Source organism: Chiloscyllium punctatum, chromosome 25, assembly GCF_047496795.1.
Source record: "Chiloscyllium punctatum isolate Juve2018m chromosome 25, sChiPun1.3, whole genome shotgun sequence".
NCBI lineage: Eukaryota > Metazoa > Chordata > Chondrichthyes > Orectolobiformes > Hemiscylliidae > Chiloscyllium > Chiloscyllium punctatum.
In genome coordinates this window covers 25,136,421-25,162,056 of record NC_092763.1, presented here as the reverse complement: position 1 = coordinate 25,162,056, position 25,636 = coordinate 25,136,421, and the positions used below count along the sequence as shown (strand labels likewise).

The window sequence follows — 25,636 nt, the reverse complement described above, 5'->3', positions numbered from 1 at the left end:
GAAGAAGGGCTAATGCCCGAAACGTCGATTCTCCTGCTCCTTGGATGCTGCCTGGCCTGCTGTGTTTTTCCAGCACCACATTTTTCAACTCTGGTCTCCAGCATCTCCAGTCCTCACTTTCTCCAGTCCTCACTTTCTCCATATTGTGGTGAAGTCAGGTTCAATGGAGGCATTCAAGAAGGCATTAGAAAAATGATGCAAATGGAAATGAAATGAAAGGTTACAGGCAGTATTGCCAGGCCTACATCTGTATGTTTTGGTCCTATCGATGTTTTGAGGTTTTCCTGTTCAAAATCCAAGTTTTTCACAAGACGCTTACATGTATGTTTATTTGTTTAATTTGGAGAACATCTATGCATTTAAATGTTAAATCTTGTCAGTTATCTGCATTTATGCTGTTGACCACTTTGGTTCCCATTTAATGATGAACATGCCAGAGCTGGGTAGAATGGTTTTGTCATCAGAATTGGCGCATGGCAGTTATTGCCAATTTGGTTTGGATACTGTCAACTTGTCATTGTGTTACATTCATATAGGTTTTTTCACAAGATGTAGAAGTATAGACGTAAAAGTGAGGTAGTATACTTTAGTTGTTCATGTGACATTGTTTTGAAAAACAACTCGGAGATTATTTTGAAATATTATGGACGAGTCACATAATATAACCATGTAAATATGATAAATATCGAGGGATAGCTGAGGTTAAAACAGTCTACTTTTTATTTAAGGCACATTCTAAGTATTTCTTAAAATATAAGGTGGCAACATAGGTTACGGAGAAAGGCAGGAGGTTGATAACTAGTTGGAGTGGTCAGAGAACCTGTGCAGACACAATGGGCTGAAAAGCCTTTGTCTGTGCCACAGAAACTCTGTATGGCCTAGAATGGAGTCCTGGTACCTTCATTTCTAAGTTAGAAAAAATGTTTCCTGAAGCAGGATGTGATTTTTAACTCTTTCTTGAAGCAGGCTTGGGTGTGGAATTAAAGAGATTGAGTGATTGGATTGGGGTGGCACGATGGCTCAGTGGTTATAGAGTCATAGAAATGTACAGCATGGAAACAGACCCTTCGGTACAACTTGTCCATGCCGACCAGATATCCCAACCCATCTAGTCCCACCTGCCACTGCTGCCTCACAGTGCCAGTGACCCAGATTCGATTCCAGCCTCAGGCAACCATCTGTGTGGAGTTTGCACGGGTCCCCCTGCGGGTGCTCTTGTTTCCTCCCACATTCCAAAAGGTGTGCAGGTCAGGTGAATTGCCCATCGTTTTCGGGGCATTAGTTAGGTTAGGTAAATGTAGGGAAAATGAGTCCAGGTGGGTTACTCTTCGGAGGGTCGGTATGGACTTGTTGCACCGACGGGCTTGTTTCTCCACTGCAGGTAACCTAAACGATTTTGAATGAGTGCTCATAATCATCATTTCCAAGTAAATAGCTGGAACAGTTCAATTCACAACACGCCCCCAAACCCCTTCAAGGAATTGAGTGGATGTAAGTGACTTTATTTTGAGGGAGGGAATGGTGTGTGTGGATGGGATAAAGGGTAGGGTGGTAGTTGGAGCAGTGAACTCCCAGTGTGCATGGAAGGGCGGGGATACTTCCTGAGGGTCAGCCCGCTGCAACCATGAGGGCATTGTGATGGCGCGGGGTGGGGCCCCGGGAGGGGTTGCCATGGCAGCAGCAGCAGCCGCCTCCGGGGAGATGGTCGTTGGGGGCCTTTAGGCCTCTCTCTCTAGAATGTCCCTCCCTGGTCCGCCGCCCGCCAACACACACGGATTCGGGCAAGGCGACCTATTCAATACTACAATGATCGAACGCATTAAAGTTCTCCCTTGAAAACAACAACAAAAAAAATCGCCTCTTTTATAAAAAAATAAAAAAAGCCCGCGTTAAATAAACGGCGAAGTTGGGGGGTCCCACCGGATTACGGGACGGCGCTCGCGCGGGCACACGCATCAAATCAAATCAAATCCCCTCGGGCACGCACCCAGGAGAGTTTTTTTTTGTTTTGTTTGTTTTCTCCCACCTTTTCTTTTCTGTGCGTTCCCGGAGCGGGCTTGTGAGCATGGTTTCGCACGGCCCTGCGATGAACTTCAGCCCGTGAGAGGCGGAGAGACGGACGGAGGGCAGGAAGGCGCGGCCGGTGCTGTCGCGGCGTTTAAAATGGCGGTGGTCATCCCCCAGCCGCGCTGAGGAGGCCTCAAACACCACCTCCCCACCCCCTACCCCCCCAACCCCCCCCCCCCCTCCACCGAGCACCCCATCCCTCTCCTCCTCCCGCTCCCGCGTTCATCTTGATCCTCGAGGTGAGTGTTTGTTTCCCCTCTCTCTCGCGCTTTGCTGGTGGGATTTTTTCTTTTAAATTTTCCTGGCGATCAGATCGGACGGGACATTCTGCTGGACCGAGAGGTGGAAGGTGGGCGGGAGGGAGGGTCAGGGCTCCGCGGTGTTGTTATTCTCCACACACGGGGCTGCCAACCGGGAAGCGACGGCAACTTAACTTCCAGGACCGTTTGCGAAGCCAAGGCTCCCGGTGGTGGGCCGTTGCAGGGCTGCGTTGAGGTAATTGCTGTTTTTCTTTGGTGCAGTCGGAAGTCAGTGCTCCCGGCAGTGGACGGTCCTCCCGCGATTTCTTCAGAGGCAGCGTTTTGAGCCGGACGTTTTGCCTTCTCGGGCTCTGGCATGTGCCCGGAGAAAGTGAGGGCTGGAAGTCAGAGTCGAAGAGTGCGGTGCTGGAAGAGGCACAGCCGGCCAGGCAGCATCCGAGGAGCAGGAGGATCGACGTTTCGGGCATAAGCCCTTCGTCAGGAATCCTGCTCCTCGGACGCTGCCTGATCGGCTGTGCTTTTCCAGTACCACACTCTTGGACTCTAACGTGTTTGCGAAGGATCTCAGCAGAGCATCAGGACAGTAGTTGTTGTTTACGTCAAGTATCACAGATGGACACTTGGTGTAGATGGAAAGTTACAATTTATCAGTCTTGCATGGTGACTTGCAGTTTCATTAATTTCAAAAATATACTTGTGCATAAATATATGTTTATGAATATAGTCACTGAAGCAGTTTGGTTCTTTACAGTAGCATATGTAGAAACAAGTGTTGGGATTTGACTCTATCTAACCAGCAAACCAAAGGCATTTCTTTCTTATACAAGACTATTTACATATGTGAGCCACCGGGAGGTCCAATAACTGAATGGACCCCCCATATAACTTCAGCAGAAGGATCTCTGATAGTGGTTGTTCCTCATTGCACCTTGGCAGCAGCTGCCCCAAGCTTTAGTGAATCCCTCAACATGCATTCCTGCACCTTGGAATGCCACTCTGGTTGAGGTCAGTGCCTTGCTGTGGCCTGCAAGTTTTGGACAGACCGTAGAGTGGTTTTCACTAAGTTGATGGTCCTCCAGGCACAGTCAATGTTTATCTTGGTGTGCATCCCTGGAAAACAGATCATAGAGCAGAGTCCTGTATCACAGCTGTTTGGGAAGAACCTCAACAAAAACTATTGCATCTCTCTCCAGACTTCCTTTGCAGAGGCACATTCCAGTAGAAGATGTGACGGTCTCTACAATCCTGCTGCAGCTTCTTTGTGGCCAGTATACAGTGGGTCAGAGAGTATGGGCATACATGAAGGATCGCTGCTCGTTGGATGCTGCCTGAACTGCTGTGCTCTTCCAGCACCACTAATCCAGTATTTGATTTTCATCATCTGCAGTCATTGTTTTTACCATACATGAAGGATCTCCCAGGTAGTGCTTTTCTCACTACCAGCCAAGTGATAGCTTGGTGCTTGTTAGAGAGTTCTGATGATGAGGCATTCTGCCAAATCTGCTCAGAGAACAAATCTCCTTTTCCAGCAAGGTCTTGAGGACATTGTGTTGACCACTTCCTGATGGACTTGTGGTCAAAGATGTTTTTCTTTGCAAATGTCTCCACAAAAGACCAGCAATATGGAATGGTCCAACTATTTGGGGCATTTCGCAGCAGTGAAGCCAGTTCTATCCTTTGCAAAACTGGTTACAGAACCTCACTACATAGTGATACTTGCTGTTTACATACTGAGGGTCTATGCACAGCTTGATGCAGCTGCACACAAAGGTGACCATCAGAATGAGGGCAGCATTGGGTTTGCTTTCCTCTGCCACCCCCACCTCCATCCAGAGCTTTATATAAAGTGTTTCTGTGGTTATGGTCTATCTTGGACCTCCCAGATAACGTGGAAGATGGCTCAGGTGACTCTAACGGTGCAGGTTCTGGGAACAGGCCAGATTTGCGTCATGCACAACAACAGAGAGAGTACACACTCGATCAGGTTTTTACCCATAATGGAAAGGGAAGTGCTCTCAAAAGCCCAGTTCCTGTCTGACCTTGATGATAGTCTCTGACCACGTTTTTGTGACCCCTGGCCCCTCCAAACCATATTCCCAGCACCTTCAAGTAATCTGTCCTAACAGTGAAGGATTTAAGCAATTCGTTGGACCAGTTCTCAAAGGACTTTGCCTCAGTCTTGTCTCGATTTATCTTGGCTCCCAAGGCTAGTCTGAACTGTTCGCATATGATTGTGAGTCTGTGCACTGACAGCAGGTCTGGTGACTTGCAGCTGACATGCCACAATGTATCACAGACTCTCAGTTAACATTTGGTTACAGTACTTATCATTTACCACTGACCACTTCACTATGTTGGTGACTTTCCAGTGTAAACACCTGTTATGTCTAAGTTAACTAAGGTAAAGGTTACATCACTGTAGCTCCAGATGACTATTCTCCCATCAAAGAGAGAGATGAGTGGTGGTGAGTTTAACCTGAGAGTCACAATGCCTTAAGTGAGGGGTGAGGTTGAGAAGGCAGATCCTTCAAGTTAACATCAGAGTGTGTGGATTGAACCTTGTGCTGTTGGCGTTACTCTGTATCACTGAGCTAACTGACTCCAAGTGAAAGGCTACAACAGTTACTGCAGCGCTTTGTTCACTGGTGACTGTTAAAATTAATGCAGCTCTGTCTTCTGCATGAGTTATTTTAAAGTAGTTGATGCAGTATTCTTTCCACTCTCGAGTGGTGACTCATAGGTAAATTGGTTAATGTAATTTGCTGCCCACTGTAGTGAGTTGTATGTTAATACAGTTAACTCAGCTCTGTCCAGTGGTGAGGAGAGAGAATAATTATTTGGAAGGTGTCAAACTATGCTTGTTAATACTACTTTAGATTGAGAACAATGGTAAAATGTAGAGGGTACACTTTTAAAAAAAATAATTCAATTTTTCCAGCCTATCACTTCCATAAGAAGAACCAGTATCCCTGCATGTTTAGAACAACATTTTATATTTAAAAAATCAGTTATCTTTCTGGCCAAGGTGGTTTTGAAGTTAGATTTGGTTACCGAGAACGTGCTGACTGAAATGAATGCTAGCTGTCCTGCACTGAGGATTGGCAGGGTGCAGTATTGATGGGTACTTTTTAAGCTGGTAAACAGTATGTGCCTGAAGTGGAAACTCCCAAACGCAGCTGTGCTTAGTTCGCTGCCAGCAACAACAAGTCATTTACTAAATTATTTAAATTAAGATGGGAAGTAAACAAACTGTCAACCAGAATGTTTACACATTGTGAGATTGAGAAAGGGAGTTTGGGGTGCATGTGAATGGGGGGAGGGGGGAGAGAGAGTATATGAATTGCTGATGGTGGTGAATCCAACTGAAATGTGAAGATGTTGACCTAATTTATGTGAGCTGTGTTTGGTAATATTTGGTCAATTACTGATGGGTTTGAAATCTGTCTGGGCTGTAGCACAACAAGCGGTATCAGCAATCGTTTTGTACTTGCTCTGTTTTCCAACTGAAAAGAAAAATAGGCTATGTGTAAACTGGTGTTGATTCACGATGGCCCATTTAGTGAACTTGTATATGTGCTACTGAGTTGCTTAATTCTGACCATTCAATGTTTTATTTTCATTTTACATGCTTTGTGTGCTTTACATTACTTAATTCAAATTACCTGATCATTCAAATATTCCAAATGCAAAACAGGACTGAATTATCAAGATTAAAATGAAGAAATAACTTTTGTCCAAATAACACCTTTTGTCCAGGCAGACTAAAAGTGCTACACAGACAGTAAAGTAGTTTATTGTTGTAGTTACTGTGGTTAACCTATGAATAGCATATGGTGCCAAATAAGTAGACTTTTTTTCTTCCCCCACTCTATTGCCTAACTGTGGTAGTGCTTATATTTTCCCCAGCACCCATGTTGTGTGTGTGCATGCAGGTGTAAGACACAGGTGTACAAATCTTTATTCAGTTTCCACCACCAGGAAGAAAGGAAACACCCATGTGGCCAGTGATAAGCAGAGGTCTTCTCATCAAAGGGCAATGCTGCATGATCAAACAGTGAAGGGGAGTTGGATGGGGAAATAATACATTCCACTCCCTGTGGTACGCACCTCTCCCTGAACAGCTCAAGGGTGTTGGTGGTCACCACGTGCTCCCTCTCCAGAGACACCCAGGCTCTAACACAACTGCAGAAGAGGGCAGGCAATTGGCCCTATTGACCCCCCCGCCCATGGCCCGCTGCCTGGACCTGTTCATGGCCAGTTTGGCCAGGCCCAGGAGCAGACCCACGAGGAGGTCTTCAGACCTGCCTTTCCCCCCCTCCATGCCAGGTGTCCAAATATCAGGAATGTAGGACTGAATGTCGGAAGGCAGGATGAATCAGAAACAGACAACAAGGTTTTTAAGAAAATTCAAAAAGGGAGTGCGAGCGCCCACACCCAATGTATACATGGTCCATGGACTCCACAGAACAAGCAGTTGAAGTAGACAGTTTATATGGTGTTGATTGATTTGAGAGAAGAAATATTGGCCAAGTCCCTAAGAACTGTTCTGCTCTTTAAATTAAGCCATGTAATGGTTTATGAGCCTTCGTGAGCACCTCATCCAAAAGAGGTACCTTTGACAGTGTCAGCCGAGGGTTCAAATCTCTTAAACAAGTAGATTTAGAAAATATATTTTAAAAAAATCACAAACTGCATGTGGACTAATAGGAATAGATCATGTGCTTAGGTCTACAAGAATTGGACTTCAACCAACAGCCTTCAGACCAAGTAAGAAATGCCATCCACTGATTCATGACTCTAGATTTATGTACTGTATATAAGTATGATATAAATATTTTAATTTGAAATTAAGCTTAAATGGTCTGTCCAACTTTAAAGTGAATTGTGAACCTTGATTTGTGCTTATCCTGGAAAGCAACATGTCCTTATCTTGTTGAATCAAGAACTTTGGAACTGGAGACACATTTCAAGAGCGATTACAATATAAACCTGAGATCTGATCCTGTAATTAGAGGAAGGCAATGTTCTAAGCCATGTAACACTATTAGATATCAGGGTCCAGGGAGTACTGTATTGTGTAGCATCGCTCCTTATGCTAAAGGGTGCACTTGTTAGGATATTTAGTTACAGTAATAGTACATTAAATTGACAGCAAGTGGTGGGATGGAAATATGATTGGAAGGCAGGATGATATTTGACCCCCAGAACACTGCTGTTTATGAAAAGTGACTGTTAATTATTCAAGTTCCTCCCTAATTTGCTGCTTGTGTCCCTGTAGTGAGATTTCTCATGATCTGTCAAATATTCGCAGAGATTCATGCAATGACTTAGGTTCAATGTATGCAACTAAAAAAAAGGCTTATTTCAAAATAAATTCATCTTTACTCAAAGAGCATTTTGCTTAAGTATATGCTTTAATATTATGACCTGTGAGTAAAGTCAAATTCTCTCATTGCAATAGTAACTGCACCTCAAAAGTATTTCATTGGCTGTAAAGTGCTTGAGGACACTGTTATATAAATGCACATCATTCCATACCTCTAGCAAATATTTATAGAAAATATATCTGCATCAGATTCAAGAGGCATCCATTTAATCAAACTGAAGTCATTAGCTGTGCATGGAAAGAAAACCTTTTATCTTTCAATCATAAATGTTTAGATCTGTTGCTCAATTAAAATATATCTAAAAGAGTATTTTAATTGCTCTTTATAATACATTCAGCATGTGTGCCATGCCAATGCTGTCAGTAAATCTTAACAATACTCATTCTGAAGAACAGTCACCTTGGATCGTTAACTCTTATTGCTGGTGCTGCCAGACCTGCTGAGTTTCTGCAGCAATTTTTATGCTTTAAATAGCAAATGTTATTCCATGTGCAACTGAGACTGCATTCAGTCGAGAAACCTTGCCACAGTGCAAAGGGTATTTCCTGAAAGATTTGTATTCTTCTGTAACACATTTAAAGCTCTAATTGCAGCAGGAGACTGTGGTGAGGTAACTTTATTTCCCTTCCGGGTCAGTTCACAAGAAGCACTTTATTTTTCTCTAATTGCCAGTTCTTGATAGCAGCTGCTCAATTTGAAATAGGTTATAGAGCTGTCTCTGTTTGAACTCCCTCAATGTAAAAACAAAAATTCGGGACACTTTTTTTAAAAAAAAAGCCCTCTACATTGAATATGCTAGCACTCTGTACATTTATTACAAATGAGGCTGTGATGGTCTTGAGCATTAACTAAGTGCACATGGATTTAAAATACTGAACAGCTCAACTGTGTTCTGGCGGTTCCTGGATGTCTGTGCAAGGTTATGGTCATATTCATGATACAGAAATATCATTAGCATTACAGACCATTAAATTGGCCAAACTCGGTTTTCATTAACACAAAATAGTGGTGGACTTGAGAGAAACTTCAGAAACCTGTTTCAAAGAGCACCTGGTGACCAGCACCTGCAACTAAATTGTGACTTTTGCTATAGCAATATTTGAATGGGACAGGGAGACAGAGCAATTTATAATGGTAAATGTTGACAAAGAATGCATGACCATATGTTTGTGACAAGAGCTAAGGTCAGTATACATAAAATTCATGCCTTAACTCATATTTTCACCAAAGTGACCTAATTACAGACTTTGAATTAAAATGCTGTTCGAGGTCACTGCTGGTGAAAATACGAGTTAAGGCATGAATTTCATGTACACTGACCCTAGCTCTTGTCACAAACGTGTGGTCATACATTTTTTGTCAACATTTACTGTGATTTTTCATGTTGTACACCTCAGTCCAACACTGGCATCTCCAAATCATGACTGCTGGTGATGTACAGTTGCAGATAAAATGTCTATACCCACTAATTCCAGCATAGCCTCAGTTCTCCCAAGTACTCTGTGATGTCCTTTTGTTTCTGCATCACTGCATGTGTCTTATTTAAAGCATTTTTATTTAATGACAGTGGTGGTGGTTAAATTGCACTTCATTCGGAATTTTATTGAGTTCAAACTTTTCATCTGCCATGTTAGGATTTGAGTCCATTTTCATGTGAAATAATATTAAATATGCATGATGTACTTGTAATTTAAACTTGAAATAGCTTTATCCCTGCATTCTGTAGTATTGGTGTATTCTTGAATCATTGATATCGAAAAATCACTGAAGTTGAGTGCATAAAGAGAATCTCCACCATTTCAGAAATGGCTCTTGTTTTTTTGCAAGTCTGATCTGGAACTGTCATGTGAGCAATTTATGTCCTCAGGCTTGTACCTTAGGCAGGTTGAAGCAGAGAAGGTGAAAGACTGAGCAATGAGGCCGAGAAAATACAGACCTGGAGGCAAATTGATTTAGAAAGAAAGAGAAGTGAGGCCAAGACTGGGAGCTGGCCTTTAAAACTTAGAATCTGGTCGTTTAGGAGAAAGATGAGGAAGCGTTGCTTCACACAGAAGATGGTGGACATAGAGTCATAGAGGTGTACAGCATGGAAACGGACACTTTGTTTAACTTGTGTATGTCGACCAGACATCCTAGATTAATCTAGTCCTATTTGCCAGCATATGGCCCATTATCCTTCTAAACCCTTCCTCTGCAGATACCCAACCAGATGCCTTTTAAATGTTGTAATTATATCAGCCTCCACCACATTGTCTGTCAGCTCATTTCCCACATGCCACCATCCTTACTTCCCTTTTTAAATATCCTGGGAAAAGACACCAAAAAGTTATCACGCTAACGGATATTGAATCCAACAGCCTAAAATTAAAGGCTTCTAAGAGTATGTTGGTCATATAGCAATGAACTATCAGCTCATGATAGCATTTTGTACAAAGGAAATGGAGTAACTATCCATCATTGGAAAGGCAAATCAGGGCACGCCAAAACACTTAATGATAAGATTCTAGAGAATGTTGCTGAACAAAGAGACCATGGAGTAGAGATTCACAGTTTCTTGAAAGTGGGATCCCAGGTAGCAAAGAAGGTATTTCAAATGTTTGCCTTTATTGGTCAGTGCATTGAGCACAGGAGTTGGGAAGTCACGCTGCAACTGTACAAGACATTGGTTGGGCCACTTTTGGAATACTGCATTCAGTTCTGTCTCCATGCTATTAGGAAGGATGTTGTGAAACTTGAGAGGGTTCAGAAAAGATTTACAAGGATGTTGCCATGTTTCGAGGGTTTGAGCCATAGGGAGAGGCTGAATAAGCTGGGCTATTTTCCCTGGAGCATAGGAGGCTGGGGGTGACCTTTTAGACGTTTTGTAAAATCACAAGGAGCATGATAGCCAAGGTCTTTTCCTTGGGGTGGAGGGAGGTGGTCCAAAACTAGAGGGCATAGGTTTTAAGTTGAGAGGAGAAACATTTAAAAAGGGAAGTAAGGGACAAATTTTTCATGCAGAGGGTAGTGCATGTATGAAATGAGCTGCCAGAGGAAGTGGTCAAGGTTGGTAGAATTAGTGTTTAAAAGGCGTCTGTATGGTATATGAACAGGAAAGGTTTAGAATGATATGGGCCAAATGCTGGCAAATGGGACTACATTTATTTAGGATATCTGGTCGACAAGGATGAGTTAGACCATAGGGTCTGTTTTCATGCTTGTATATCTCCTGACTCTAAAATGCAGCACCTCGCATTTATCTAAAACTCCATCTGCCACCCATTGGCCCATCTGATCAAGGTCCATGTACTCTTACCCTAAAAGGCTATGGCTATAGAGGAAATTGATCTTTTCAAGATTCAGGTCCACTATTGGTAGCTGTGCTTTGAGCCGCCTAGGCCTTAAGCCCTAGAAATATCTTATTAAGCCTCTCCATCTTTATCTTATTTTTAAAATTACTTGTTCTAAAATTTCTCTTTTGATAAAGCTGTTGGTTACCTCCTGTAATTTGTGATGTTTAATAACACTTAGTGCCTTTAATGTAGTAATATATAAATATCAGTTGCTACTGAGGTTGATTTGAGTTTTGATAAGAAGGAATCTGGAGAAAAAGTGAACAAATGAATTAAAATACTGATTAGCCATGATTTAATTGAATGTGAGAGCAAAAGAGGCCATTCAGCCCCTGGGTTTGTTCTTCAGTCGGTGTATTCAAATCAGGAGTGTTTAAACCATGTCTCAAGTAAAATACAACAAAAAAAGGTCGATTTATATTATTCTTTTTAAAACATGTAAGTTGTAAATTTTCATTGTTGTGTTTGTCAACTGCTTTAGCTGAAGCTAGCAGAACTGTTGCTTCTACTATAGTGCTACAATGAATATTTGAGATCAACAGCTCCAGTATATTAAAGGTATTTGGACTTTGTGTTAGTATCTTTTGGCAATGTGTGCTGATCAGTCATAGCCTTCAAAAAAACAGCTGCAAACTAGGACTGTGCGCAATCCCCACACAGTGGATCAAAATATAAAACAGTCTACACACTAGATTATGTACGTAATCTTTTGCATTTCTGCATATTGTGGCACAGTAGAGCATACACATGTAGTTATTCACAATTCCTCCTGTCTACAAGTCAGAAAGTCATACGTTGAAGTCCTATTATAGGGACATAATTTAGTCTGGTGCTCCAGGAGATACTCTGTTGTCAGTGTTGCTGCCTTTGGATGACCCTTCAAACTGAACTTCTTGATCTCTCTGAGGTAGAGGCAACATTTTTGGTGATGAGCAGGAGAGACTTATGCCTGGTGACCCAGCTAATATTTATCTCTCAACTTCTATCACATATTAGATTATCTGGATTACTATCACCTTGCTGTTTGTAGGAGCTGGCTGCTCACCAGCTTGCTGCTAAAACAATGGCCACACTTGATTAGCTATGACGTGCTTTGAAATGCTCTGTAGTCATGAAAAGCACTATACAAATTTATCTTTTTCTCTCTATTCTTTCATGCTCAATATAATATCTTATCAAGCCATTGGATTTGTTAAAGCTTCTGATTTGCTGAATACTTTCGAATTCTTCTAATTTAACAGGATGGCTAAATGTATTGGAAAGGCCTAAATACCAAACAAAATTTCAATTCTGTTTCCGTATTAGAAAGCCAACAGTGAAATGACTGTTTGTCATTCAGCGGAAAACCATTACTCAGAAGGCAGAAGATATATTTTGCACACTTCTCATTGAGCAGAAATACTTTCATCCTCATGCTTAGCCTAAAATCCTCTTTACTCTACACACTAAAAATACAGGGTGAAGGGCAGCTAATCAGGCCTGACCTACAGATGTCAGTCTTACTTCAGCCAACGCAGCAGAATTGCTACATCTGTGATACTGGGTGGATTGTTTTTAGCCTTGCTTTGCCTTTCTGCTGGTATTGCCCTTATTGTTTTCTCCAACTTTTTCTGTCACCACATCCCTTTCTCCTCGCACACTTTGTTTTAGCTCTCACTAGAGAAGTTAGTTTTCTGTAAATAATAGTCAAAAATCATCTTACTATTTCACAGATTTCATATCTAGATTATAGATTTTAGACATTCTAAGATTCATGTGTTAGTTGGCACATGGTCTTTGATAACAATTTTGTAAATTTTGGCACAGCATATCTAAATCAGTGCAAGAATTGGTAGCCCAATTAATCTGCCAAGTTTCAGCTTCAGTTTCCTTGATTCTCTTTGGTGAGAGAGGTTTACAAAGCAGTTTATCACTGGGACTTGTAGTTTGAAATCCATTGAAACATGAATTGTGATATTGCTATCATTGAAAATGTTGGGATGACCAGAACACAATCAAGCATGCATACTCCATGTATCTGCATGAACGACTTCAATAATTTGGTACTGGTGCCAAGGACTAGAAGAATACAAACAGAATATAAACAAGCTTCTACTAGGAGAAAATGTGAGGACTGCAGATGCCGGAGAAGTCAGTCAAAGAGTGGCGAGGAAAAGCACAGCAGGGTCAGGCAGCAGCTGAGGAGAAGAGTCCATGTTTTGGGCATAAACCCTTCTTTATTCCTGATGAGCCCTTTTTGACTCAAGCTTCTACTTGCAATCTAAACCCACCGGGTTGTCATGTTAAAATTATTGAAAGGAAACCTTTTTAACACTGAGCATCTCTATTGTTTACAGCCTCTTGAACCTAACTCCACTGTACCCCCCACAACTCCCATCCCCCAAACAGCACGTACTTGCTTCCATCACTCTCCCTACTAAGTAGCAAAGACTACTAGAGTGATTCCGTCAGCAATATCCCTGCTTTATATTCTGGATTCAATGGCAAGATCGTCTAATAGTCATTATTGTCTTCCTCGAAGTCCGCTCCATTTGCAACTCCTGAAAAGCCAGATACAATATACTGCTAAGTGTGTCCGCATGGTTGAAAAGTCTGTCCTCCCACGAGCAATTTTCTACTCTTTTTCAAATGATTAGTATTCCAGGGGAGAACAAAGAAAAGATTTTCCTTGAGCATGGCAGTTCTTAAGGAGGTAATAACAATGACTGCAGATGCTGGAAAGCAAATACTGGATTAGTGGTGCTGAAGAGCACAGCAGTTCAGGCAGCATCCAACGAGCAGCGAAATCGACGTTTCGGGCAAAAGCCCTTCATCAGGAATAAAGGCAGTGAGCCTGAAGCATGGAGAGATAAGCTAGAGGAGGGTGGGGGTGGGGAGAGAGTAGCATAGAGTACAATGGGTGAGTGGGGGAGGAGATGAAGGTGATAGGTCAAGGAGGAGAGGGTGGAGTGGATAGGTGGAAAAGGAGATAGGCAGGTTCGACACGTTCGGACAAGTCAAGGAGACAGTGCTGAGCTGGAAGTTTGAAACTAGGATGAGGTGGGGGAAGGGGAAATGAGGAAGCTGTTGAACCCCAGGGCATCAACATGGACTTCAACAGCTTCCTCATTTCCCCTTCCCCCACCTCATCCTAGTTTCAAACTTCCAGCTCAGCACTGTCTCCTTGACTTGTCCGGACATGTCGAACCTGCCTATCTCCTTTTCCACCTATCCACTCCACCCTCTCCTCCTTGACCTATCACCTTCATCTCCTCCCCCACTCACCCATTATACTCTATGCTACTCTCTCCCCACCCCCACCCTCCTCTAGCTTATCTCTCCATGCTTCAGGCTCACTGCCTTTTATTCCTGATGAAGGGCTTTTGCCCGAAACGTCGATTTCGCTGCTCGTTGGATGCTGCCTGAACTGCTGTGCTTTTCCAGCACCACTAATCCAGTACATGGCAGTTCTTATATTAATTGCTCTGAAGAGTTCGCTACAGTTATTCACAATGGTGATAACTTGTCCATCAAGCTGCATTACAATGTGATTTCAAGCATTTGAGGCAGAGCAGTGGTATGACCTGAAAGAAAGGAAGTATATATCATCGTCCAGATCCAGCTACCTCATAGAATGTCCTGCCTCGTGTCCAAAGACCTGCTACATAAATACCTTTTTTTAAGGTAAGGGACAGAGATTTACAGGAGATGAGGAAACCATTTCTTGCTCAAAGGGTAATGGGAATCTGGAGCTCACTGCCTATAAGGACGGTAGAAGCAGAAACCCTTAACACTTAAGAATGCAGTTATTGTCTTATGATGGCAAGGCATTAAAGAAATTGCTTAAGTGCAAGAAAATGGGATTAGGTAGCTGTTTTTTGACTGGTGTGGACAAAATAGGTCAAGGTCTTTTCTCTGTGCTGTAGATGTCTAACACTCTGTAAAGACCCATGATACAAACTTGAGTCCCTGAGTAAAGTCTTCCTTGTATCAAAGGCCAGTTAACATGGTGACAGGCGGTATGTGCAGAACAATTTGGATAGATGTTTGTGTAAGTCTATGGTTTGAGGGACATATTATTGGTATGGGATTTAAGTTGCTCTTGGACAATAGCAGCCTATTTTAGAGAAGCCATTTTTTTTTTGTCCCTGACTTGAGAGACATAATGTAGGTTGTTTATTTTCTACGAACACAACTTTTTTTCCTTTTGGTTGCTGTGACAAGCTTAGGTGGATGGTGGTCTTCCCTGGTCCACTCTTGTTGCCTGTCTTCCTCTTGGCGTTAGATGTAGGAAGTGCAGTCTAATGGTAGATTACAGGAGGAGAAGATTCACTGGAAAAATAAAGAGGAAGTATTAAAAGGTATATCAACTGTGGGTGACACGATGGCTCAGTGGTTAGCACCACTGCTCATAGCGCCAGGGACCTGGGTTTGATTCCCACCTCTAGCAACTGCTTGTGTGGAGTCTGCACATTCTCCACGTATCTGCATGGGTTTCCTCTGGGTTCTCTAGTTTCCTCCCACAATCCAAAGATGTGCAAGTCAGGTGAATTGGCCATTCTATATTGCCCATAGTGTTAGGTGCATTAGTTGGGGGTAAATATAGGGTAGGGGAATGGGTCTAGGTGGGTTTCTCTTTGGAGGGTCAGTGTGGATTTTGTTTGGCCGAAGGGCCTGTTTCCATGCTGTGGGGTATCTAATCTAAAAAAAACGACTTATTTCATTGACCTCCACTGCAATCAATATCCAAATAAGCCACACCTTTTTATTGGCATTCCGATCTTGTGGTTTTTAAAACAAAAAGCGGCATGATACCGATGCCCAGGAGAGTTTTACAGCCAGTGAAATATTTCTGAGCAGCAACCATTATTGGCTCAACATTTCCTCACAGTGCAATCTGCACATACCAAGATTCAACACACAGCAATGCAATAATTACTAGATAAACATTTTAGAACTGTGGGTTAAATATTGTCTCACATCAAGGATAGCTCCTTTATTTCTTTTCAAAATGCTGTGTTGATGTTTTACAGCTGAAAAGCTGTTCAGAGCCCTTTTTATAGATTAGAATCAAATTTTAAAAATATATAAATATTGACAAACACATTCTGCTCTAACTTTGAGGCACTCAACCAACACACCCCTGCAGGATGAAGATAGGATTTGCTGGCAGAATGTTTGAAAGTGCTGTTTCCACCCAAGGAAAATTTATGGTGAATGTGTTAACACACCTTTTATGAGGTAATGGTCAGAATCTGTAGGAGAAGGATGGGAAAATAAAGTAATTGATTTGGGACTGAGATTCAACCAGTTGCTGCACAAGCTCTCCTGAGCTCAAGCAAACCTGCTTATCCTCTTCCCTAGAAGCTATTCCATGACACTGGGTCTCAGCAAGCGCCTTCAGAAAGGAAATGGAAGCAGGTGACCATTCAGTCATTCTACCTTTCAAATTGATGTGGCTGACCTATTTGCATTCATTTAATATCCTGAACTTGACAAGAAAGAGGGAAGAATTTTATTTGTTTGGCAATAAAGGGTTCTTACAAGAACAAGAGATGGGAACAATGTTTCCAGAGTTAGTGGAATGTAAACTCAATTTATTTTTATTTGGAAACTTGAGGTCTGAAATGGACAGAATCACATGTAGCTTTAAAATTAATTTGTATTTTTCTATTGTGTAGGTTAAGAAGGAAAGGGCATGGCTTCAGTTCCATTTTCAGATTTGAAGGTGGTGCTGGGATGTTAAGTGTGTTTTTTCAATAAGTATAGGTTTCTTCGTGAGGAAAAAACCGATCCCAGCAGCAGTGTTTTAACAATCCCCTGAACAATCAGTAAGAAGAAGCTACAGGAAATCCTGGAAGGAGTTTAAGGAACTTTTTTAAATTTAAAAAAAAAGTGAGTTGTGGTCACAATTTCGGTAAAGACTGGAGGAAGAGCTATTTACTTAGAAATCTTCAGTATTTGCTAAATTGTTTTCTAACAAGAAACCAAGTACAGCAATACCAATTAAGCTAGGAAGTTTAAAAATAGAGATGGAGTGACCCTTCACTGAGGTGTGAGTGTCTGTAAACTGGTATTGAGAGTAAAGATGAACCTTCTGTTTGATACGTATAAGACTGATCCAACTAGTAGTTAGATTGCTTTCTCTCCCTCCAGCCCCCAGCGCCCTGCCACACGTGATTTCTATCGTCTCCAAAAAGCAATAGGGCAGGCTAACATCACCAATTGCTGATTCTCTTTTGAGTGACACACCATTGTGACTTGCGGAATTTATTGTTACTGGGTCAAAATCCTGGAACTCTTCACTTAACAGTACTTCCAGAATGTTGGTCATGCATAACCTACTCTGTTAGTCAAAAGATCATGACTAAACTTTATACATCAACTGCCCTTTCCCACCCTATATTTGTTGATTTTCCTTAGTGCCCTAAAAAATAAGTAGCATATAGTTTGGGATTTATTCAATGACTGAGCTTCCACAGCATTCTGGGGTACAAAATTCCAAAGATTCTCAATCCTTCAAATGAAGAAACCTCTCACCTCTGTCTTGTGTGGTCAACTCCTTGCTATAGACTATTTCCTTTCATTGGACAGTTTCATTATTTACGCAATCTGCTCATGAGTGTTCTAAAGATCACTGTTAAAGCTTTCTGTAAATTTGTTAACTATTTAGTTGTCCTTGTCACTCCAGCCTCCTGAGCTTACGATAGTGAAAAACAATAGTGCGCGATAAATGGCTTTCTTTCTATTGTACATAAAATATTTGCTGTGCACAATGTCTAACATATTGTAGTCATATTTATAGATGATTCTCCTTCATCCGTTCAATGCTACTGTTTCCTGTTTGGTGCTGGGATATGTTGAATTGATGTTGTAAGTGGAATCTTGTATCCTCCCTCAGTCTGCTTGGTGGCAAGGGATGACCGGAAAACCCCAATAAGTTCTCTCCTCTGTCACAATTCATGTCCATGGGAGGAAGGCATTACTACCCCATTAGTAATTGAGTGAGCAATTAATACCCTCTGAAGGAACTCTTTCCACTGCCATTGATTTTAACACTGGCCTAGGTGATGGGGTGGTGGTGGTGATGGTGGTGGGAGCTCACCATTCAGCTAGCGCAACAGTCAAACACATGTTTGCAGGCTCCTGGGAGAGTCCCTTTTTTTTCAAAAGACCTGATTGAAGGACCTAGCTTTGTAAGGGGGAAGTTACTGGAAGCCATCCCTTGCTCATGTTGCAGACGTTCCTTGCCTTTCAGGAGACATGTATTTAATGGCTGCCATGAAGTCCCCACACAAGCGCTTCCTTTTAGAGGTCACATGACCATAGCAGGGTAGCAAGTACTCTAAGTACAGTTGCATCTTTCCAAGTGTCTTTTCATTTTCAAATAAAGTTATGCACTGCCATTTGCAGTTTCAAGTTATCCACTACACATGATCACAAAAAAGTCATTCCCTAATAAAAGCTATAACTCTCTGGTCAATTCCACTATGATCAGTCTTTGTGTGTGAATTGCATGCTTGGTCTTGCAATCTTGCAGGTTTCGTAATGGTATGCAAACACATTGTCATTGATTGTTCCTCTGGAATCTGATTCCTGGAAGGGGAAGGTGGCGGAGAGAGATACTGCGGCTCCTGAAATAGGAGGCTGTCTGCTACCTTCACTACCCCCTGTAAAAGCGCAATCCCTTAATCTAAATTTGGCAGTGTCTCTGTTCCCAAGAGGAGCAATTCCATTCCAGGACGTCCCAGATGTCCTATTTCAGGGACTGCAATGTCCTCCAGTGCATCTCCTCCACTTCCTGCACCTCTGCCCTCAAATCCCACCCCACTAACCACAACGAGAATAGAACCACCTGGCCCTCCCCTTCCATTCCACTAATCTCTGGATACGGGGCATTATCCTCCACCTACAGACAGACCCCACCACCAAGGATATATTTTCTCCCCACCCAGCTAGCTGCTTTCTGTAGAGACCATTCCCTCTGCCCCTCCCTTTTTAAGGGCCAGATTTCCTACCAATCCACCCTCCACACCTGACAACTTCCCTTGCCTCTACAGGAGGTATAAAACCTGTGCCGACCTCCCCCCTACTCCTCGGTCAAACACCACCACCACCACCTAAGTCCAAGGCTCCAAAGTATCTTTTTACATCCAGAACGTTCATCCACCTCATCTATTGCTTCGGTTGCAATTGATATGGTTTCGTCTACATTGGGGAGACTGGACACCAACTTGTTGAGCAGTTCAGGTAACATCTCTGGGACACACACTAAACAACCCCACCGCCCTGTGGGTGACCAATTCAATTCCCCCTCCCATTCCCCTAGTGAATGCAAGTCCTGGGCCATCTCCAACACCAAATCAAACCCACCCGCCAACTGGAGGAAGAACACCTCATCTTCCACCCTGGGATCCTTCAACCACATGGTATCGACATGGACTTGACTGTTTCCAATTCTCCCCATCCCCCACCTCATCACAGGTCCAACCCTCCAACTTGGCACCACACTCCTGACTTGTCCTACTTGTCCATCTTCCTTCCTATCTGCCCCACCTTCCCCACCAACCTATCACAGTTAATGCCCCCATCTGCATCCACCTATCGCCTTCTGATCCTACCTTGCCCCTAGCCCCACCCTTGCCCCCCCCCCTATTTATTTCTGTTCCTCCTTCCTCTTCCACATTCCTGATGAAGGGTTTATGCTCGAAATGTCGATTCTCCTGCTCCTTGGGAGCTACCTGACGTGCTCTGCTTTTCCAGCACCATCCTTTTTGACTCTAACTTTCCAGCATCTGCAGTCCTCACTTTCTCCTAGTTGCTGAACTAATATAAAAGCAAAGGAAATGGATGGATGTTACTGACATGCTGGCAAGAGGAGCGATCCTCTTCGAGAGTTGAGGATGATAAAACAGTGTGAAATATTTCAAATTCAACAGGAAGCAACTGTTTAACATGCTTTGAAAGTCATCAGTCCAGCAGAGACATTAAAACTGAAAGGTGTTTTGTTGAAGTCAAGCTAACTATACAAGCTGCTGTTTAAATGATGCAAAAAGTAATGATTTTAAAGGGTGCCCTGAAAAAAAGTAACGTTACTGTAAGATTTTTTTGGGCATTCTGAAGTTAAGTGACAGTCCAGAATGGCACCTTGTACAGAAGGAAATGGTTATTATTAGAAACAGAATTCCTCCAGGGTGGATATAGGCCATTTAGCTGAACAATTCCACACCGACCCTCATAAGAGTATCCCACCCAGAACCATTCCCCATTACTTTGCAGTTCTCTGAATGATGCATCCTGAACACTATGCAAGCAATTTTAGCATGGCCAATTCACCTAACCTGCATATCTTTGCACTGTGGGAGGAAACCGGAGCACCCGGACGAAACCCACGCAGACACGGGGAAAATGTGCAAACTTCACACAGGCGGTTGCCTGAAGCGCCAGGGACCTGAGTTCCATTCCAGCTGTGAGGCAGCAGTGCTAACCACTGAGGCACCACGCTGTCCAAAAGAGATGCTGAAGTGCACCCGTACAAGCCATTAAGAAATTGAGTGTAATTGGAGCAAAGCAACAGAAGTGCTCTATTGGCCAAATGTGAATAACTAAATTAAGGACCACATCATCTGTTGGAGTGCCTTCAACAAATCCTAGGCTAGTGTGGAGTTTGCACATTCTCCTAGTGTCTGTGTGGGTTTCCCCTGGGAGCTTCGGTTTCCTCCCACAGTCCAAAGATGTGCAGGTCAGGTGAATTGGCCATGCTGAACTGCCCGTAGTGTTAGGTGAAGGGGTAAATGTACGTAGGTTGTGTTTTGGCGGGTCGGTATGGACTTGTTGGGCTGAAGGGCCTGTTTCCACACTAAGTAATCTAAATCTAAATAACCACTTAGGCATGGTAGACAGACGATGATTGAAGCGTGGTGTAGACCTCTCACTTGCCGGAATTAATTTATCTTGTCACTGTCAACTCATGTTCTGAGTACTGGAGTTAGACCAGCTCACATTAACAATCGCCATTGAAATTGTCAAATGCCTGAAAGTTACTTCAGTCATTATAACATTCCAAATATTGTGGTGAGTGACAACAATCCACAATTCATGAGTGAAGAACTTAGCTGCTTCATTAAGGATTAGGAAATTCAACACCAGACATCTCCACATTAGCCTCAGTCAAATTGGCACCAATGAAAAGTACTCCGAAAGAAATCAAGTAAAGTCAGCAAGCTGCCTACTTTGGAGTAGGCAGCAGCTCTCGGGCCACACTACTACTTCTCCAGTCTTTTATTTCAGTCAAGACCTGCTGCTGGTCTATCAAGTGCCTCAGTTGTGTCTGATGTGGCGAGCCTTCCTGAACAGGAGCCACGTTGCATTCTCAAAGCCTGTATTCAGTAGTCGTTGAGATACCCATTCCCTTCACGAGATGCCATCCTTTGTGTAGAAAAGAATTGGAAATGATGTGCATTAAGTGTCAACTCTTTTGCTCTCTGTATATATCGATGTTTGTTAGGAGTTGCCATGTTAGGATACCCCTCTGAAAGATTTGACAAAGGCTAAAAATACAAGGATGATTTAGTGAATGTATAGTCAGTTGGCAGATGCAGATCAAGTGCACACACAGTTTTTGAAAGAAAAGGTGAGGGTACACAGTAATGCCACCTTTTTTTTTCCCCCTCTCCAGTTGAAGGAAAATGTTCAGAGACACAATTTTACTTCCTTCATCCTTATTCCAGGCCCTGGAAAGAGAGGGCACAATTGCCAATGTGCACAGGGACATGAGTTCAGTGTTTTCTCTGGAATAGCAGTTTCTCAATGAACTATATTGTCATTTTACAGGGAGGAGCATCCAGCACCTATTGTTAACTGCACGTTCTTATCTGATCTGAGTCATGCTTAGCTGAACCTTTTGTTTCACAAAACTCAGAACTTTACTCTTTCCCTGCCTGCTCATAGCCTATACACACTCTCAGCAGGAGCCAAGGTTCAAATATATAATTTCTTGAACGGCCAAGTGAAGGCACATGGAGCACTGACAAGGCCTAATCAGGTTTTTGAGCTTTACAATTAGGACCACTAGGTAGCAGAATTGATTATTTAAACTTTTGCAAGACGATGATTTTATGCTACAGGTGGAGTACCAAGCAGTTTAGTCATCCTTTTTTTTTCTGGTTAATCATCGGCGAGTTGGATCAAAGAGTCTCTTTCTCTACTGTACGTCTCTATGACTCTATAGCAGGGATACCTAAATACATTTGAGAACACATAATGTAGATTCATCAGGATGACGCAAGGAATGGTGAAGTTATAATTCTGAGGAAAGGCTTTAGACAGAGCAATCATTTTGACTGGAACAAATTGAAAGTTGTGTTCATTTCTGGAAGAATGTAGCAGAAGGGGGAGAAAACCTCTTATGGTTGTATGTCTGAGGTATCACCATAAAATTATGATTTGAAGGTGCAGGTGTTGTCTGGGTTGGACAATGTTTAAAAATCACAAAACACTAGGTTGTAGTCCAACAGGTTTATTTGGAAGCACAAGCTTTCGGAATGCCTGATCACCTGATGAAAAGGCAGCACCTCGAAAGCTAGTTCTTCCAAACAAGCCAGTTGGACTATAACCTAGTACTTTGTGATTTTTAACTCCGTAAAATTATCACCAGAGGTCTTTGAGAAATTCCTTTTGAAGACAAATTAGAGCAAGAAATGCTTTCTGATGGGGCATGTGGAGTCACTGCACTTTTGTCCTTTGTAAGGGTGGCTTAATCTGGTTCATACCTTTGTGTAAAAGTGCAGGACAGTGAAATCAGTTCTATGTCATAAAGTGAAGAACTGATGCAAACACATGAAGTGAATGACACCTGTTCGTGCTGTAGAATACTGTAGTTCCATGTTTATTGGTATTAAATTGATATAGTGGACCACAATCCAACAAATTTGACAGCATGTTTTAAAAATCCTGCCCAATTATACTTTCCAAGCTAGAGTTTCCCTTCAAAGTATTATTTATCATACACCTCAGAAATATCGCCACCTTCTTTCTGCCCTTTCAAGTATTGTGAAATGTAGTGACTCCTTTCTTGGCAATTGCAGCAGCTATTTTGATGCTTAGCAAGGAGGTGAAAGTTTGGGGTCTTATTGGCTGAGGGTGAAATTTTGACGACATCCTATTGTGCAAATGGTGAGATTTTATTAATGCCCTTTGGCAATGTAATGCCTCCTCACTACTGTAATCTCAGTTTATATAATGTGTTGGTACATGCAACTCCAATCTATTACTTCAGTATTTGATTGGGGTCTGAGTTTCCCACCAACTCTGGCTATGTGATTTCCATGGGATAGCTCAGGCACTTGGCTGATCTTCTGCAGACCATCCCTCTCCAAACAAAACCTTTCACCACTGACTTTGGCTCCCTTACCAAGGGGTCCAATATAAAATGCCATTTTAAATTTTTAATCCTTACTCCCCATTTCACTGCCTCTGCTTCTCTGACCTGGGCATATTTGCATCATTCTGCAAGCTGATATACCTCATGTGCATGGGCATACCAGGCCCAGAGGTGTGGCAGGGCTCATGTAAGTCAAGGGGTGGGGTGCAGGCAGGGGCAGGCATTCCTCACGTACCAATGCCATTGCAATGGGTCAGCAAAGACTCTGTTTTACAAGGCCAAAAAAGTTCCAACATAGCTGAATATCAGTCAAATGTAGGTCTTTCTTTGTTTTGGATTCATTTACTAGAGTCCTACAAGAATGATAGTATGAATTAGTCAGGAAAACTGACAGATCAATTGTATTTGGCTGGCTATCAATTTTACGAATGGAATTAAGGAATGTGATGAAACAAATGTAAAGGAACAGTCAGAAAGGAGTTTGTTTCCTTGGCACCTTTTTGAAGATCCATTTGTTTCACAGCCAGCTAAATTCTCTCTCTTGTCCCTTCAGCTCCTCTTAAAGCTTGCTGCTTTAAACAAGCTTTCAGTCAATTTTTCTCATATCTCTCTCTTTAGTTTGCTGTCAGCCATTCCCTGATTGCATTTCTGTACAACACCTTGAGATATTTTTCTCTATAATATACACCATACAAATGCAGGCTGTTTGTAATGTGAAGTGCAACCCTGATTGTTTTGTCGGCAAGTGTGGCTACCTCAAGAACTGCACTCTAATACAAATAGAGACATGATAAAATCAATAACTAGCTGATTAGTTCTGCTGGATTGAATAAGTTCTGCTGCTGCAAAAATTCCCCAGAACCTGGTTTTATTCCCCCATGGCATTGGATTTTGGAATACATTGTTTTGGAACTGCCCTTGAAGACTGGCTGTACGTGTGTGCCTTTTGCACCTCTTCACTTCTTTTACTGTGTTTGTAGTCGCATCACCAAGAAACTTTATATGTTGATTACATGTTATGAAATTGACACAGTCCTGAATTATTTATTTAATCTTTTCATGTTTACATCTAATCCGTCATAGTTTTAGGTGTTGATATTAACTGTGTGGATAAACTGAGAAATCTGTCTCCCTCCTTTCCCTTACTTCTGTCACTCCTACCAATTCCCTTGGAGTATAGGAGAACACCTGTAGAGTCATAGAGTCATACAGCATGGAAACAGAACCCTTTTGGTCCAACTAGTCCACACCAACCATGTTCCCAAATGAAACTACTCCCACTTGCCTGCGTTTGGTCCATATCCTTCCAAACCTTTCCTATTCTCACATAATTATCTAAATGTCTTTTAAACGTTGTGACTGTATCTGCATCTACCACGTACTCTTGAGAAAGCTTGCTGTCTTAAATGTGACACATTTGCTACAGGAGATGTGGGAAAGTGCTTGACCATGGCGGGGTGGGGGGCCCATTTGTTCAGAAGAATTGGGGACATCTGTTCTTCATGTCAATGGATCAGTGTAAATAAGGTGATAACATTTTGTTCACTTGTGGAATGTGTGGCAGTACTTTGTTCTCACCCCGGAGGCTGGAAGATTGCACATATTTCACAGTAGGGTACTGGATAGCTACATTTCTGTTTATATCAAAGAATATTAACAAAGCTCCTACTCAATGGGAAAGGAAATTGTAATTTAATAAACTGAGTCCAATATGCACATAATAGAACCATCCTGATTCATTTTCATGTATACCACACTGAGCAGATTTGAATTTGTGAAGCTCAGCTCCCTCATTCACATTCCAGAACAGTCAAGATGTCTCATTACCCTTATAGGCTAGGTAAACATGATAGCTGAAAATGACATAGTAAGGAAGTTGGAAGATGCTCATGTGTGAGTGCGAGAGATTACTACTGCTACTAGTCACTACTCTGCTCATGGTTTTAGAAGCTTATCACAAGCCTGGCTTGTAGATATATTATAATGTAGCATTGATGCCATTGGTAACTAAAGATAATAATTTAAGCTAAACTATCTGTTTAAACTGACTACCACAGAGTATGATCTCCATGATGAACCAAGAGAGACTTACAGGTCAAATCCATCAGGCATTCCCTGAGCTGTCTCAAATGGGTACTTTACCACTCTGGCAGTTCATTCCACATAACAATCAATCTCTGTGTCATGATTTGGAGATGCTGGTGTTGGACTGGGGTGTACAAAGTTAAA

General features: G+C 42.3%; 1 protein-coding gene across 12 annotated transcripts in view; it reads left to right on the top strand.

Moving 5' to 3' along the window:
• LOC140495763 (muscleblind-like protein 3) overlaps positions 1-25,636 on the top strand; it is a 287,745-nt gene that overhangs the window by 69,540 nt on the left and 192,569 nt on the right. For 8 of the 12 annotated variants that reach the window (XR_011964093.1, XM_072594850.1, XM_072594848.1 and 5 more), the window contains exon 1: positions 2,235-2,306. The exons of 3 other annotated variants lie outside the window; for them this stretch is intronic. The gene's annotated coding sequence lies outside the window, so the exon portion shown is untranslated. Of the gene's footprint in view, positions 1-2,234; positions 2,307-2,446; positions 2,563-25,636 lie in introns of those variants that run through there. One more of the 12 variants, XM_072594841.1, reaches the window with a different exon arrangement.